This window comes from Apteryx mantelli, chromosome 18 (assembly GCF_036417845.1).
Source record: "Apteryx mantelli isolate bAptMan1 chromosome 18, bAptMan1.hap1, whole genome shotgun sequence".
Classification (NCBI taxonomy): domain Eukaryota; kingdom Metazoa; phylum Chordata; class Aves; order Apterygiformes; family Apterygidae; genus Apteryx; species Apteryx mantelli.
The window spans coordinates 6,092,281-6,104,190 of record NC_089995.1 but is presented as its reverse complement, the minus strand read 5'-3'; the positions used below and the strand labels follow the sequence as shown (position 1 = coordinate 6,104,190).

The window sequence follows — 11,910 nt, the reverse complement described above, 5'->3', positions numbered from 1 at the left end:
TAGCTACATGAAGAGCAGGTAGAGTACCACAGCCAGTCTGATCTAGGTGACAGTAAACCCACTGTCCTGTATCAGACTGCCTCTGGAAAATCACAGCAACGGTTAGCAACATGTATTTCCTCTAAGCTTTGTTCTCATTCAGCTTTCATATCTCTCTGCCGGAAAAGCATGCCACCTTCAGAGGGCTGCAAGCTGTTGTTGAAATGCCCTCTGCTTTTCTGTTGACCTCCGCTGGATCTGTGTCCCTGCACCGGCGTGGAAGAGACGAGCATGCAGAACGGAAAACGTTCCACTTTGGTGGCAACCTAACAACACTGCCGCAGAAAGGCTAGGGAAGGATAAGCCCGTTCTCCCAAAACACAGCAGAAACTGGTCAACATAGTGAAGAACTGGAATACACCCTGAAAGGTGCTAGCACCTCATTTAGGTGATAGAGCACCACGCTGGGTATGACAAGATGGGCAGGAGAAATCTGTAGCTCTGTTTAATCTCAGTACTGTATCACATGTCTGTGGCTGAGTCAAACTCTCTGACCATGTCTTCCTCTTCAGCCTTTTTAATTTAAAATTGTGCATCAAAACCTTTTCAAGCTCTAAGCTTGAATTGTTGTTTTTTTCTTTTACGGCAGAGTGTTCTTTATGTTTGGAGTTTTGATGTCCTTATGACTAAGAGAAGGATTTTACTGTTAAAACTGTAGAGTGAGGTCAAAACTCCTGGACGTTGTTCCCTTCTGTCATTCTTGTTGTTATATTAGTAGACAAACCACTAATAATCTGACTTTCAGAAATGCCAAGTACCTACAACTTCCACTGTGGGAAATGGGGACTGCAAATATTTAGCACCCTTGAAACTCAGGTCATTAATGGCTTTTCTCATTTGTTTACCCAATGCACAAAGTAGGCATAATAGCTTTCTTTTATCACACAATGGTGTTGTTAGTGTAAATTAATAAGAATTTGCAAAGTTCATTTAGGTCTTGGGATTAAACGGCTCATTTCAAGGGGCTGTTACTACATAAAAACAAACATAAGCACCAAACAAGAACATTCAATGCATGCAATCATTCATAATGTGCGCTCATACAGACCCTCTCATCTAAGGTTTCCTAAGAGCTATACAAACAATTAATTTAGCCAAACAACTCTCCCTGCGAGGTAAATGGTACATAATGGTTTTATTTTACTGAAGGAGAAACATGCACAGAGGTTAACTGGTTTGTCCACTCTTGCAAAAATGATCAATACCAAATTACCCAAGTCACATATCTGTTCCTACTTTGGTTACTACCAAACTCCCTTATTATTAAGAAATAGATTTACAAACACGTATGTTATGAAACGTGCTTACATGCCTTTCTTGGAGGGGAGGGAAATAGGGAATTAACATGTGAAAGCTTATTTTCCTAATGGATTCATTAAAAGATTCAAGTTTCCAAAGAAGGTTAAAAACAGAGTACGTGTTAATATGAGGCATACCTATGACCCATGTCAAAGGAGAGAGCCTTACAGAAGTAGTTTTTAACTAGCTAGAAGTCATCCTTTTTAAACATCTCTGCAGGGCTGACTCTGTTTTATTGATTTCTCAAAAGTTACCTTGGCTACTTAGTTTCAAGGCAGGGGTAAAAGCGCTTGGTTATCTATCCTATATCTAAAGATATAAAAGTACCTTTTACTACTGTTTCAACATAAGCCTTGAGGGCTTCCTAATTTCTGTTTATCCTTTAATTACCAGCTGAAGGAGGGACAATCAGATGTTTTCTCAGTTCTCCTTCTTATGCTATACTTAATCCTTTTTACTGCCTCCCTGCGTAGCACGGGGCTGTGCCTTTTGCTAACTATGCCGAGAATGTCAGCGGTCTTCTTGTGACAAACGCACTGATGCAATAAGAGTTATTAAAAGGTAGGTAGCAGAGCAGAGCAAGCAAGCTGTTTTAAACTTAGCGTAACCTGAAACGGGCAATGAAGTATCCTCTGGTCCCTTTGGTGAATGATTTGACCTTTCCTCTTCTTTTCTTCTGGCTTTGCTTGCCATTTGCACTACTGTTGATCTTAATGATTATCTGGCTACAGCTTTTACTTAACGAAGGTAGGTTCTGCAGTTGACTGGATAAGTGCTTTTGCATAAAGGCTTTATGTATTAGCATTCTACTAGCTATTTTTAGCCTGATGCCACTTGTTGTAGATGGAAACTAAAGGGGTTTTTTTTAGTGCTGTTGGTAGCATATGGAAAAATCAAACTCAAATTATTATGTCTTTCTTTTAAAAATATTTATAAGAAGATAGATTGTTGCTAGCTGTTCTTCCTTACCCTCTGCCTTTTTCTCAGAGGAAATTTAATGTAAGAAAGGCAAAAGACAAATCATTTTTGCAACTTCTCTTCCCCCCCAGATCCCCCAGAAAACAAACATAATCTCTGACGTTGTAAATTTTCAGACTCTGGCATTATAGTTCACCTGTATTTCTCCTTTGTGGGGGTCACCTGTGAAACTGTTAAGGGATTCTTGTATCAATGCTGTGGCTGATAGAAAACTTCTGAGGGGAGCGGGACATGTGTTTTCATTTATTTGTATTTTCCATCTCTTTCTGATCCACCACTGATAGTTGTTTCTAACATGTCAGTGACTAGTACAGGCTTTGGTTTAGGCTAATAATAGGCTTGTTGATGTACTCACAGGGATAAAGCATTGCTAGTTTGCTGTAATCCTGGAGCATAAGCAACCACAGCTGAGGAATCAATCTCAAATTCAAAAGCAGTGATTCTGCCTTTGCAGAACAGCTGCAGGAAATAAGAACAAAATTCAACAACAAAAAGTTTTTAGTTCTGTTTGGTACAGTCTGGTTTTACTTAATATTGTGGTATCCAGTCCTATAATAGATCCCATAGAAGTAGCAACAGCAGATGATTCCTTTGGACAGCCAGCCAGCAGTGGAACATAAGGTACTTGCCACGACAGAGGCTTGCGCGCCTCCCTCCTTTCTGCCCTGCATGCGTGTGCACATTGCATTTTGACTTTCAGCTCCCATTTTCCAGCCTTAACATACAGCTGATGCTCAAAACGGCCTCTGCTCACTGCAGCAGTGAAATATTCTGTGCCCCACACGCTCAAGTGCGGTCTCGTGGATAACAGCATAGGAATTAAGAAGTGCAGGTTGTAAGAGTGACGGTGGTACAAACTACGCTGAGCAGCATAGGAATGGCTTGCTTCTGGTGTGTGGAGAGCAGAATAAAAGGATATATGTGTTTTGTACAAGTACGGGATAGCTCTGCTACGTATTTACACTTAGACTGGGTGCCAGCTTTTGCCTAGACGGAGTAACTCTAGCGTATCTTGATGCCTTGAGTGAGACTTGCAGGTTATTTGAACTGCATTTACCCTCACAGTTTCTGGCCCTAGGATGACTGTTATTATCACTAGGCCTCCAAGGATTTATACAAATGCTCTAATTTCTGTTTTAATCAATAGGGCTAGGTACATTCACAAATTTTGATATGTTAGTACATTTGTAGGATTAAGGCATTAGAGTGTTTCTCAGTCAGTCTCCAGAGCAAAATAAAAGTGTTTGTTTTTTTAGACTTCTTCCTAATTCACCCATACCTGCTTATTTTATGCCACCTTACAGCAGGTGCAGGTGAAAAAGCTGGTATTTATTTCAACTCCTCCTTTAACAAAATTACTGATTAAACTGTAATTGGTTACAATCAAACATACAGACCTTTTATTCTGAATGTCTAGCTGGGCTTGAGAAATCCTTTATTCCAGGTGAGAAGGATTTAGAAGAACCTTGTTCAGCTCCTAGATCCCAGGTTGAACATTCAAGGCTTGCAGCTAGATTGAGAAAGTAGCGTCTAACTTGTGATGTGAACAAGTTTGAAATAGAAATCTCTGCTACAATGTTCATGGCATAGATATGCTTGCCTCTCTGGCTCGTCTTTCCTAGCAGAGCAATACTTTAAATGCAGCTTCTTTATGCTAATATTCCTGTGGCTTTTCATTTTCACTTCAGTCACATACAGATATTTTACACATTCTTTTTAAAATTATTTCCAGCACAGCTGGCCTGTGCAAAAGAAACAAAGAAACAATCTTCTGATGAGTCTGATTCAGATACTAAATGTGAGGATGAACCAACAGAGGAAGAAAACCAGAATGAGACATCCAGTACAGAAATTCAAGAGGAGATGCAACCAAGTGGATCTGTGGGAAAACTGAGGCCCAAACCTGCTTATTTGAGTTCCAAAGCAAAAAGTCAAAAGCAAAGTCTTTTTGCTGCAATCTCTGACAACTGGTCTTGGAGCCAGCAGATAAGATCCTCCCACCTGGAGAAAAGTGTCCTCTGTAACACCATGATGGTGAGTAGCACGACCAGACCATCTCTTTGCATATCTGCTGCTTTTGGGCTTCAGCTCGTACTTTTTCTCACCTCTGCTTGACTCCCCTGCTCCAGATGAGGTCTTGGGGTAAGGGAAATCTGCAAGATTGGTTTCTGCTTGGTTAATGATTAATAGAGTTTATTTCTGTCTTCCTTATTGGAATGACTTCCGTTGTAGGCAAGTTAAAGGTATTACATAAATATACAGAATAACTGTCTCATATATACATATGTATATGTACTTGTATATATGTTGGTGATATATATGCATACCTGTTTAAAAATCCTTGAGAACTGCATTTGAAACAATGAAAATTACTACCTACTTCTCTAAGGTAAGGAGCTTAACTCAACTGTGTACAGAAACCCTCCTTTGACGCATATGGTTTGATTATAATGATAGTTTATATTTTAAAAAGCTGTTTCAGATTCCTTACAATAGAGTAGGTAAGGAAAAATTAGACCTATTTCTTCACTTGCTTGATACGACCTTAAGCTAGAAGTCTCTGCAAACTTTCCAGTCTCAATCCTCTTAGGCTTCATACAAATCCCAGAAGATATATTTGAAGTAGTGGAAGGGATTAGTGTCTCATGTGTCTTCTCCTCCCCTATGCCTTAACTGTATATTCCTTTGCAATAAGGGGTCAGAAGGGAAAGCTGGGTCTGTGCCTCCACTGTCATGGTTCACAGTCCTGCCTGCTCATTTACATTGCTCACATTTCTGAACTGCAGCAACTGAACTACTCACCCACATTTACTTCCACCAGCTTTGCTCGAGTGGTAACCTTTATTAGGCTAGAATAGCTAAGGATTGGTATCATAAATCACTGCAGCTGTTTGATTAGCACACCCTGAAGCTGGGCTGTAGCACAGAATCAGTAATATCTCCAGTTTATGTATTTTTGACGTCGCTAACAACACCAAGGCAATACCAAGTCAGCACAGTAAGAGTTTCTTTTTTTTGTTCACATACTAGAGAAATAATACTGAGAATGAACTTGGCCTTGGCTAGGGTACCAGCTGGTTCCTATGGAGCTCTTCAAAAAATACAAGTGTTGACTTGAACAAAGCAACCTGAAGAACTGGAGTTTAAACTTGTCCCTGGTATGATATACCACTTCATACTGAAAGGATTGTTAGTGGTGCTGGGTGGCTGAGGGAAGGGAACAAGAAACTTGTGGTCTCTCTTCATTTATATCCTACTGAAAATCTAACTGCTTTTGAAAACATCATTGCCATGACAATTCTCTTCCCCATTTTCTTCACCAGCTATTGTGGACCATGCTTTTTTCCCTCATCTGGAATTTTATCTGCCACTTGCTCCAGATCTCTAATGTCCTGAGGATTCAACTGCTGCCAACCTCCCTGATTATCTACGTGGCTCAGCTTTTCATTTTTCTGGCTGAAAAAGTTGTGAAAATCCTGGGCTCCTTGAAGCTAGAAACTAGAGAGCTGTCAGCTTCCACCTAGGGAGGAGATGTAAGAAAACTGGAACGGAGTGATGAAGCTCAAACAGAAAACTACATCAGGGCGGAAATAAAGCAGGTAATTCCATGACCATTAGCAATAATCCCATTCAGGGACAGTTATTACAGCATGATAGAGGAAGGCTAAGGATTCTCTGAAGAGGAAATATAGTCAAGACTGAGCTGACACACACTCAGGTCACAACAGCTACTTTCCACGTGAACAATATTGCCTGGCTAAGTATTAAATGGACCGCAGTAACTAGCCTCTTGTCTGGTTTTTGGTTGTGTACTCTGCTACTCTCCCAAGGAAGGGATGAGTCGCTTTTAAAAGGACCAAACATTACACCAGTGCTTGTGATGCTTTCTTTCTGTTCACCACTACCGGTCTCTGATTTCAAACAAATGACATCAAAGCAATACTATCTGCAATGTTTTTTTTCTGGAGCTTAAAAAAAAAAAACAAAATTAAAAAAACCAGTCCATTGATAATTTTATTCATACTGCAGTTAGCACTTTTCTGGTCTCTAACATGAGATCTCAAAGTAGGGAAGAGGTTTTTTTGTTTTTTTTTTAAATGCTCGGGTTTAACAAACGAAACAATTCTACCTCAAATCAACAAGAATAATTAAACCCTTAGCAGATATTGAGAACGCAATTTCTTCATTTCTGTTCAGAATACACCTTGCCAGCACACCTGACAAGCTGATAGAAGGCCGGATTACAGCCCAGAAGGGCAGTCAGCAACAACTTGGTTTAACCAGTCGATGGGACCACAAGAAAGCTGGGGGGACTGGGATAAGCCAAGGTTTTGGGCTGTGTTTTATCCAGCAGTCAGGCTATAAACAGAACGGCCATGTGCTCCTTGCATTGATGCATTCAACAGATTTTTAAAAGAGGAGCTAACAATAGCAAGTCAGATGCCAAAAAGCCCGTTGCTGCTTGAGAAAATCTTTGTCTGCTTCTGACGTGCACTAAGTCTGTCTGCATAGTCTTACATGGGAAGACTAAGTTATACGAGCCTGGGCTAATTATGAAGGGTGTCTTCTCTGTGTTTACTTGTGTTTGCCTCCCCATCCCCTGAAGTCTGCGTGCCCAAATATTTGTCCAAAATAGTATGCTTTTAAATAAAACTTGTTTGTCCCTTTATTTCTGCACGTCCTTTATTTAGAAAAAAAATACATATTTGCCATTTCTCAGCTATTTGCCGAGGCAATCACCATCCTGCCCTGTCCCCAAAGGGCGACCTCCGGGCTGGGCTATTTCTCGCCTTTTCCAGCCCTTCACCCAGGTGAATCAGCGCGGCGCCGGCAGCGGCGAGGGCGCCCGGCAGGTGCGGGGAGCCGCGGGGAGCCGGCCACGGTCAATATTTAAGGTGGCTCCCGCTGGCCCCAGGCGCAGCTATTTTTAACGCGGGAGGCGGCTTGCGGCGCACGGAGCCGCGCCCGGGGGGCAGCAGCGGCAGCAGCGGGGCGGCGAGGCGAGCTCAGCTCAGCTCAGCTCCGCCCGGCCCCGTGGGGGCGGGCAGGGCGCGGGCGGCCCCTGCCCCGGTGCGGCCCCGTCCCGCCTCCCCGGCGAGCGGCGCCGCCGAGGAGCCGCCGCGGGCTCCCGCGCAGGTAGGCGGCGGCGGCGGCGGGCGCCCTTCGGCGGGGCGGCCCCGGGGGGGCGGCGGCGGCGGCGGCGGGTGGTCTCCCTCCCTCCCTCCTTCCTTCCTTCCTTCCTCTCCTCCCTCTCCTCCCGCCCCGGAGCGGCCTCCGCGTGTCTGCGCGCCGCGGGGACCGCAGGTACCGGGGGGCTCGGCCGCCTCCTGCGGGCGCGGCGCGGGCTGCCTGCGCCCCCCAGCTCCGCGGGCGGCGGGAGCGCGCGGGGCGGGGCGGGGCGGGGCGGGGCGCGGCCGCGGGGGGGGCGAGGGGCGAGGGGCGGCCGCCCCCGCAGCGCGTCCCCTGCCCTTCGCTGCCCTCGTGGCGGGCTGGGCGCTGCTGGCCGCGCGCCTCGCCTGCTCGGGTGGGCTCGTGCTCGGCGGCGTTGGGGGGCTGCAGGCGCCACCCCGAAGCGCGGCGCTGCTGGCGCGGGCCGTGCTGGAGCGCCCGGGGCTGCGCTCCCGCTTCCGCTGCGCACCTCGGCCGCCCGCGCCCCGCTGGGCAGCAGGGCGGGTGCTGCAGCTGGAGCCGCCGCTGGCATCCCGAGCTGCCCTCCCGGGGCCGGCAGAAGAGCGCTCGTTGCTGCTCTCGGGGCTTTCTCTTTTCCATGTAGTTCACCTGCTCTTAAAAACACCTCAGCAAGGACTTAACCTGGCAGAGGAATCGCGGGGGACGGCTCCTGACTCCGCAGGGTCTCGCTTGTTTGGGGCTGCCGGCTCGTGTTGGGCTCGCTGTTAATCTTAGGTCACTAAGAAACCCTAATGGCTTTTGGCAGTTGCCAAGCCGCCATAATTCACGTAAAATATGCTTTGCTGTAATCTTCTTTATGAAGAAGTAAACAAACTGCGGAGGATCGGTAAACTATCTAAAGGTCTACAGGGTTATAACTGCTTCATGTATTGAATGGTGATGTTTTAAACCCTGGTGATACCTAGGTATATGTTTAGGGCAATTTTTAGCTTGTGTAAATACACTGGGAATAGCTTTAACGTGCCTGGGCTGGCTACTGCTTGCAGTGTCCCTGTAATAGCGGGGAGGCCAGTGCCAGCTTGCAAAACCTGCTTGAGAAACCTGGTTTGAGGTTTGAGTAGCTCATGCCGAGTTCCCCAGGACCACAGCTATGCTGAGAGCATCACCTTGCTTTCCTGTCCCTGGGCTATGGGAAATACTTCATGACTAAATATTTGACTGTTAAGGATAAAGCTTTTCTGTGCAGGTTCTGCCAAAGGAAGTATGACGGGGCCACTCTGGCTCTGCTCTGGATCCCCGCTTCTTGCAGAAGGTTGGTGTGTGTGAACCTGACCTGGAGGATGGGCCCACACCTACAGACACGGGGGCTCGGTTTGATCCCTGGAGAACTTGAAAGAGCATGATGTTGTGGTTCACCTCCATTTCTTTTATTAAAACAAAAAATTGGTGCTTTTTAATCCTCCCTCTGTGTGCCATATATTAAGCTAAAAACTCTCTTTCCTTGAGTTTATCTCTAAAGCCAGCTGTGATGCCTTGCTTTGCTGCGTACTTGGAATCCGCAGCACGAATGTAGCATGACCTTGCAGCTTCCTTGTAGTCTGCAAACGCCTGAATAGCATCAGTGAACTTGCACTTTAATTTCCCTTTGCTTTTGTATTCCTTTTGCTAATGCAAAAGCTGTTTTCCGAGCATCAACAGAGTATTAGGGCTTCCAGACTTGTACATTGTCATAAAGCTTCTTCCAATGCAATGGTTTGTTTGAAGTGATTGCAGATAGAAGCTTCTTCTAAAATGAAGGCTTTTCTGTAGTGTTGGATTTAATTCACCCGCAAGGTGTGCTGTTCACCTGGGGCAAGGCAGTCATGTCTCATACTCACCTAGCAGCCCCCACCCCGGGGCCTGTCTATACTGCAGCAAGTATGTTGTTTCCTTAGCTGAAAAAGTTTGATACCAAAACCTGGGCTGAGGAGTCTGGAGCACAGTATTAGTGGTATTTTTTTTCTGATTGAAGGTTTCTTCTTTCAGCTGTAGCTTAATATTTTCTTTTGCCTGAGATCAAGCCTCCTGGGAAATGGAAGCCTGTATTCCTATATACCTAACTGTGCCACAGATGTTTTATGACCTTTTGCACATCACTTGATCTCCCCCCCCGCTTTGCCCATAAAGCATTTATTTTGCAGGCATGTTACAGGGGTGGGGATGGCTTATATCCTTAAGACTCTGCTGGGAAGAACTGTAGGTTGGAAAACTCTTCCCCCCCCCCCCCCCCCCTTCCTCTGAGCTCAAAATTCTGGAAGAAACTGATAAAAAAAAGTCTAAGCTCTACTTCAATATAAACTCAAGTGACCTAATGTGTTTTGATGGAATGAAGTGATAAACATGTCCAAAAGGCAATGTGTCAGAGAAACTGGGGATAAGGTATTGCAGCATGTTGCGATATTGAACTTGTCAGCAGGGCCTCTTCTGGTAACAGCTGGCTGCTGCGTGGTGTGCCGTGGTTTTTACATCCTCCTCCCGGAGGAGTCGTGGGATGATTTAACTGGTCCAACATCTGTTTTTAGTAAAGAGGAGTTGGGGTTCATGGGTTCAGCTGCACGCAGAAAAATAACGTGCAAGACTTGGCTCGTCGTTTCTCGTGCCCCAAGGGGGTGCAGCGCCAACAACGCTCAGGCTGAGCAAGACATTTTTTTATTTATCTTTTTTTTTTTTTTGATGCTGTAAGAGGGAAAAATGCCATGTTATTTTCCAGCTCATAGTATCTTTCCTTCAAAACCTGGAGGCTAGAAAGCATGACCAAGTATACAGTGTATTTTAGCTCTGTATGTCTTTGGGGCGCTCAATTTGGCAAAACCTCTTGCTTTATTGGGGATGTTATAGCCCGTGTGCTTCTACTCTCGGCAGTTTAAGTGCTTTCAGTTGGAGCCATAAAAATGTCTTCGTTGTGATACGGTGCTTGAGCCTTCCTGCTGCAAATGTAAAATCCCTGTGGCACAGTTTCTTGATTGAGACCTGCTGGAGTTATTTTTTGTCCTGAACATGTTATATGAGATAGTCTTTATGCAGCTGACGTGAAAGGATGCCCTTGATTAGATATTTCTAATCAATCGGTCGTATTCACTTCTGTAATGTTGATGATGATCCTTTCTAAGAAACACAGTTTTGAGTTTATAAGGCACTTGACTTCTTAAGTAGTAAATTAGCCTCAAGTTACACTCCTGCCTGGCAGTGCTTAAGTTCTGTTTGGCAATAAGATATTTAATATAAGCAAGAAAATGATTACTTAAGAAAGCCATCTAAATATCAAGTATAGCCTGTATCGTTTATTCATTATTTTATACCACAGACTTTAGATGAAGTCATTCATAGCCACGCTGTTAGTTATGTGGACAAGTCCCTCCAGGTGTGTTCCTTAGTGAAAAGCCTGTCTGAAATTAGAGCCTGTTGCTTGAGAAGTTAGATCTGTAAATAGATTTTTAGATTCAGTTGTTTATAATACTTTCTGGTATTTGTTGCTGCTTGGTAAGATGATCCTTTTCCCGTTAGGTCAGCTTGTAGGGGAGTATGTTCTGTGATTGCAAAGAAATTTGGAGAAAGAAACACAAAAGCTGATGTAGCTGCAAGCATATTCCCCAAAGCAGATTACTCCAAGAGCCTGGAATGTGTCGGTGGTGGGAGGCTTCAGTTGGAGTGAAATGTTGCTCCATGTGTGCAGGACTTCTTCCCCTCCTAACTAATTATTTCCATCTGCATAGCGTACTCCAACCCCCAAGCCGCTTGTGCTGGGACCGTTGAGCAGTGTGCGAAATTTGGCGCTCTCTTGTAAAAATGGGGGTCTTTTTCATTAAATCCTGGGCTGGCTATGTAGGAGGGGAACTTTGTTATCATGCGGAAAAATAAGGGGGCAGCCACTCTGTACAAACTTCCAGGCCTTTTAAGACAGGCAGCACTCTGATGTCTCTCTTTCGCATCCTTTCAAAGGTTTAGAGGGAGAAGTTCTGGGGATCCTTGAGTCTTCTTGTAGAATGCCTGGTAAGCGTTAATATTAACTTAATTGTTTGAGAGTTATCCACTTAGTTTTTTATAATATGAAGTGCTACCTGTCTGTGATAACTTGCCATGTCCCTGGCTCCTAGAACTGGATCTTGTGGCTTACGTCCTGTGAGATGTCCATGTGAACATGCACGCTCCCAGCATGTGGTGGAGCCTGAACCTAGGAAGTGATGCTGAATGCATCACACAGTTGAGACCTCAGCATTTCAGTAAACAACTTGGCTGAGCCGTGAGCACGTTTTTAGTGTATGAATTCCGTTTTGTTGATTTTGTTTATCATTTAGTCCTGTTTTGCCGTTTCTTGTAATGGCACAAACCTGGTGTACTCTTCATCCCCTTGCGTGAGAGGCTTTACCAGCTCTGCAGCTCCTTGCCTTGAGAAAGACCTTGGTTTCTGAATTATTTGAGGCCTGT

The 11,910-nt window shown here is 44.8% G+C and overlaps 1 protein-coding gene across 1 annotated transcript in view; it reads left to right on the top strand.

The window, feature by feature from the left end:
- The first annotated feature begins 11,444 nt into the window (after window positions 1-11,444).
- Window positions 11,445-11,910, top strand: part of ARHGAP40 (Rho GTPase activating protein 40) — a 39,621-nt gene continuing 39,155 nt past the window's right edge. The window contains exon 1 of the mRNA XM_067307822.1: window positions 11,445-11,475. The gene's annotated coding sequence lies outside the window, so the exon portion shown is untranslated. The remainder of the gene's footprint in view (window positions 11,476-11,910) is intronic.